Source organism: Pistacia vera, unplaced genomic scaffold, assembly GCF_008641045.1.
Source record: "Pistacia vera cultivar Batoury unplaced genomic scaffold, PisVer_v2 Contig475, whole genome shotgun sequence".
In the NCBI taxonomy this organism is placed as follows: domain Eukaryota; kingdom Viridiplantae; phylum Streptophyta; class Magnoliopsida; order Sapindales; family Anacardiaceae; genus Pistacia; species Pistacia vera.
In genome coordinates this window covers 331,179-337,178 of record NW_022196307.1, presented here as the reverse complement: position 1 = coordinate 337,178, position 6,000 = coordinate 331,179, and the positions used below count along the sequence as shown (strand labels likewise).

The following is a 6,000-nucleotide window of genomic DNA, read 5'->3' as shown; positions in this document are numbered from 1 at the left end:
GGGAAATTTTAACCAAATACTGAAAAAAATAAAGTAATCGGAATTATAGCATGTCTAAATTAATAATCAAGCTATCAAATGGCTGCTGCAAATAAAACTAGATAGTCAACTAAGAACCAAATATGCAATTCTGACAAATTCTACCTTCAAAGTATGAAAAAATATCAGAAAACGCATATTAAAGTCGTCTGATATAAAACTGTGAACCGAAACTTACCCTCAGCACCAGTTTCTTTTTCGTTTATTCCCTTTCCACTGTTTCAACAAATGTGTTATTCCCTCTTTCAAAGTTGCCTTCCTATTTTCCCAAAAATTCCATAGCTCTGGTACCGCGTATCTGCCACTTGGGTTGTATGTATTCATTTCAGTCAAGGCAGTGGTCACAGCATCAACAACTTCTTCACCATACTCGTTCTTTAAATTTTTCAGTTTTTCATCCTCCAAATCAACAAGTTCCTGTACACCAACCACAGAATAAAATCTTCTGTCCAGTTAATAGAAAATCAAAAGGGAATTTGAAAAATGTCAGTCACAATTGAAAGGAAGTATTACAGAAACAAGTTTATCAATCATTCCTTAGATGGTATTTGTACAATTTTTCTCGTCTCTTATTGAATCAACAGAGATGGATTGCTTAAAATAAATAAAGCACACCTTACCTTATAGTTTCCATCTTTGTCCACAATGATTTTAAAAGGGCGCCAGCTAGGATCCCTTAGATATTCCTCCCACAGAGAACATAGTTCCACCGCTTTCTCACCTGCTTCCTCAGGAAATTTTTTCTTTGCTACACTGTGGAATGGTATACTGTCGAGCTCTCCCATTCTCCTCACACCAATATTAGCGCAGGATGTCCCATCCTTCAGACTCTGAAAAACAAAAATAGAACCATTAGTTTACATTATCCCTAAACCCTGAACAAAAATAGAAACAGTATCCTCTATAAAGATTGAAAACCTTTTAGAGGATAACAAATTTCAATTTCTTAAAACATTTGAAAATAGCTTTACATTGATTAAATCCTTGCGAGCATCCTGCAATTCATCATTAGTTTTCCGCTCCTTGATGATAAGAGCTTGGTTAACTTCTTTCAAATGCTCTAGTTCTTCTTCCTTCTCCTTTATATCTTTAAGAATTGCATCCATCTTTTTCTTAACATCTGGATCTTCTTCTCCCATGCGTTTCATCACCTGATAAGTACCTATCTTTTCCTCTATCTCTAATTCCAATGCTTGTTTGGCATCAAGTGTTTTTCCTAACTCAATAATTTTCCTGCGCATTCGCTCCGTTTCTTTCTGTCATTAACAATCATTTACAAAAATGAAATAAAAAAAAAAAAACTCTAAAAGTGCTGCATACAACATACTGCAACCTTCTTTCGAATGGTCAGCTCAAAATGAAAAATGGGGAAAAAAAACCTTTTGATCTTCTGCCAGCCTTAACAAATTTTCATCAGCGTTCTTTCGCTCCAAGTTCTCCCTTTCATTCTGATAGATAAAATCAGTATCAACTGTTACCGAAGTTTAAGATGAACCAGTATTACTCGAAACTAATAATTCAAATAAGAAAAATGGCATGGATACTTCGCGCACAAGCCCGCGCGCCCGCCAAAATCTGGCCACCGCGAGGGCCAAGAAGCAGCCATTTGGCCTCTGCTTTTGGGCCCACGCTAAAGCCAAATCTGGCCACCTTTAAAGGTGAAATTTATGAAATCAGGATAGAACATGTTTACTGAAATTATGACTATTGAAAGTAATGCATGATGTTTTGTCTTCTTGGTTATGAAACTCAAACAATAATAAATTCATTAGACATATGTTAAGAACAGGTATGTTAACTTAGTATAAAGATCTACCCTCAGCATTTTATTCCATGCTTCTCTATGCAGCATTTTCTTCTCGCGCTTCTGTAATTCTTTTTCCTTTGTTTCCAAATGCAGTGAAACCTTCTCAATCTCGAGGAATATCTTCTCAAAATGATCACGTCCATCCCGCATCATCTTTCTTAATTCCTATTCCATATAAACATAATATAAATTAAACATCTTAGCAACGTAAAAGATAATGGTACAGTTATAAGCAGCTTCGCTTCAAACTCAAACTCAGCGAACTTGAGCTCAATTACATACCTCCATTGTGCTATGCGATCTTTTAAGGCTTTTTAGTATTTACCAACCATTTGAGTTTGTTATATTCTCATCCTGATAACCAGAAAGTACAACCGACCCGATATGTAACGTTCCGTGTTCGTCAAACACCGAATCCAAGAGAGATCCAATAAACACAGTACCCAACTTCGAGACTCTTTAATGAAAGTAAGCAGAAATAGACTTATCCTAGTATCATTTATTATATTTTCCGGGTAATCTCGTAGCTTAATAAATTCCGGGTGGCGAAGCACTGACGTTTCCGTTTCACAAATTCGAGCCGCTTCCTTTTCTCTTCGTATCTTTCAGGATTCACAGAGCCAACTTTATCTTCTTCACTTTCATCTTCATATTACAAAGTTTATATTATTCTAGCAAAATTGTAACCCCTGTTTTTATCATTATTTTTCCTATAGTATAGTTTAATTAATGAATGTGTGGAATTACCAGGGAAAAATATGATGTGTATAATCCTTTAGTTAATTAGAAGCAAAGGGTTAATTAGTCCTTTGATGGATAAAAACTAAACAGGTGTCTATGAAAGATTTTGATTAGCTTAGTCATAAATGGTCTGCTAAATAGTAATAGTGCGGTTATCGACTGATTTGAATCCATTCTCACAGGGGGCCAATTAAAAAGATCTTTAAGCCAAATGACATGGTAACTAATTTAAAATTATAACTCACTATTGTGCTTTATACCCTCAGAGAAAATAGAAGACTAGTGAAGGACATATCAAACTAATGAGGCCACTGATACTTTAATTGTTATGAACAGTGAAAATTCCCTAAGATTGACAATATTCAAGAGGATAACAAATTTCAATTTTATTTGCTTATATTCTTCTTCTTCCTTCTTCTTTTTGTTAGAACTCAAACTCAAGGGTGAGTTTAACCTAAAAGACCGATTTGATAGGTGAGAGGGCTCATAGACTTAAGTACTACACTTGGTGGGTGTGAGATCCTGAAGTGGGATCCTAACATTACACCCTCATTTAAGAGCCAACGTCCATGACAGCTTTCACTCTATCGACACTGATCCGACGCTAGCCCTTTCCCCTTTTGGGTGGCTTCACTCACCTATCAGTCATTCAATGCACATTACACCTTAATCTAGCTTATAGGTAGCCCTTTTCCGCAACCCAACTCTCAATGAAAGCACCAAATGTTAGAACTCAAACCCAGGAGAGAGCTCAACCCAAAAAGCCGGCCTGATAGGTGAGAGAACCCATAAGCTTAAGTACCACACTTGGTGGGTGTGAGATCCCGATGTGGGATCCTAACAATTTTCTTGTAGAATTGGATCCATCTTTTCCTTGATCTTAATATCTTCCTCTCCCATGTGTTCCATCGCTTGATAAGTACCTCCCCTTTGCTCAATCTCCAATTTCAATTGTTTTCTGTAATCAAGTATTTTTTTCTGACTCGATGATTTTCCTGCGCATTCGCTCCTTTCCTTTCTGCCATTAACAGTCATTCACATAGTGAATAAAAAAAAAAAAAAAAAATCTAAAAGTGCTGCAAACTGCATCCTTCTTTTGGAGTTCAGCTAAAGATAAAAAATGGGGGAAAAAACTTTTGATGTTCTGCCAGCCTCAACAAATATTCTTTAGCCTTCTTCTGCTCCAAGGCCCAAGCTCTCCCTTTCATTCTAAAAAAAGAAAGAGAGTATAGTGAAAAATGTGATACCATAAAATCTATAGTAAATGAAAGGAAAAGATATTGATGAATGATGCGTAGATAAAAGAGTTATGTCACATTAATTTGTACGTAATAAATAAATAAGTACATGTTACCTTAATTTTTTTTAATTTTTTTAATGATTGGAGTGTCCCAGCCCCGTAGGGACCTGCCCCAAACGGGGTGGATTTTCTCCAAAACGTTTTGGTTTTGGGTCGAGATCGAGCCCAAGATTGGCCCTGGAATTCGGGGATGGGTCGGGGTCGGGATAGGTTTTGCCCCGGCCCAGAATTCCCCGACCCGTATATATATATTAATTTTAATAATTGAAAATCAATCATATAAACCAATAATAATTTTAATATTTGAAAATCACTTATACATTATACAATGACAAATTATAATTGTGTAAGTATTTTATGAAAATATATATAAATAGGTAATAAATAAAACTAGATTAAACATAATAAATCATTATAAATATTTGTAATATATATATACATAATATGTTAATGTTATGAAACAAAAGTTATATATTCGATATTATGTATGGTATATATTTAACATTATACATTATACATTATATGTGGTATAAATTTGACATTATACATTGTATATTAGTATAATGGTTTTTATATTTAATATGTACATTATAGATTTAATTTCTTTTTTGATGATATGGTCTTTACGTTTAATATGTATATTATATATTTAATTTTTTTTTTTTTTTGAAAATGAAGGGAAAGAGAAACAAATCTGTAAACTTTGATAAAATATGGGCCCAATTCTTTATTTTCTTTATAAAATTAAAAAAATATATTTTAATTAGAAGTTTGTAAGGAAGCAATAATGCAGTTGCAGTGCTGTACTGCTGTCTCCTATTCTATCTTTATCTTCGTAAATAAACATGGGTTCCAAATGAAATAATGGTGACAAAAGAAAGCAATCTGGGATTTTATGTTTCATCTTTACCGCTACTTTCATTAGAGCTGAAAAGAATTTCAGGGTGAGCATATTCTGTTTCAAAAAAATAAAAAAAATTCTGTCAAGCTGCATAATAAAGTTAATGTTCTCTGAGTAAGACTTATGAAACGTACCTTCAATTTCACTTCCAATACAAGTAGTTGATCAATCAGAATGTACAAAAAATTGAATGATAGGATAAGAGACTGACGACAATGACTAAAAAACCTGAAATATTACTCAAAGGTAAAGAGAACTGATGGGCAAAGAGACGATCTAACATTTTTAAGGAATGATCATTTGGTTGTGCGGGTTGTGGCTGCGTGGTGTGGTGGGCGTGTGGCTGCTGCATTGCTGCTGTAGTGACTGATTTGGGTGTGTCGGCTGCTGTGTTTTTGGGGGCAGTCTTGGGGTTGGAGTGGTGGACGTAGTTGGTGCCATGAGAGGATTGGGCAGGTGGAGGTGCTGCAGGTGACAGGTGCGTGGGTGAGATGAGGCAGCAACTGGGCAGTGGGGTGGTGGAGCAGGGAGGTGTGCAGGCCCAGCAGGTAGATGAAGAAATCTGTTTTGGGTTGTTGCGATAATTTCAGTAAAAAAAATAAAGAAAACTGAATTTTGGCTTGTGCACATCTGAGTTTGACCTCGGGCTCCGCTCAATTACTTATGAAGATCGAGCTGGAGCTCGAGCTTGAAGCAAAGCTGAGCCAAGCTCGAGCCCCCATATTTTTGTTGAGTCCGGCTCGAACTCAACATTTGAAGCTCGGTCGAGCTCGAACCCCAATGTTCATGCCAAGCTGAGCTCGAGCTTCCAATACTCGGCTCGACTCGACTACACCGCTGGTGGTGTATAGGTAAGGGAGTTGTCTGTGTAGTCCTGATGGTTGTGAATACATAATGCTCAATTACCAAATTTATGGTGCACATATTAAATGGAGATACTAAGTTTCCAAAATGCATTCAAATACTCAAAACTGAATCTGACAAAATTATTGTTTGCAAGAAATTTTTCCAACATCATTACTTGATGAAATCTAACAAAAACTATAGCAATTCAACCTCTTGAAATGTACAACCCATAAACCATTGAGTAATACTTTAACTGTTTTATAGTTGAAATTCACAAGCACCAATTCACCAGTCGGAAGAGGTCTTTTTTCCCAAATCCTGAAACCACCCAAAAAAAGGGAACTAGAACGGGAAATTTTAACCAAA

The 6,000-nt window shown here is 35.8% G+C and overlaps 1 pseudogene; it reads right to left on the bottom strand.

The window, feature by feature from the left end:
• Window positions 1-219: 219 nt before the first annotated feature.
• On the bottom strand, window positions 220-2,134 carry LOC116146237 (annotated as a pseudogene).
• Window positions 2,135-6,000: the final 3,866 nt, after the last annotated feature.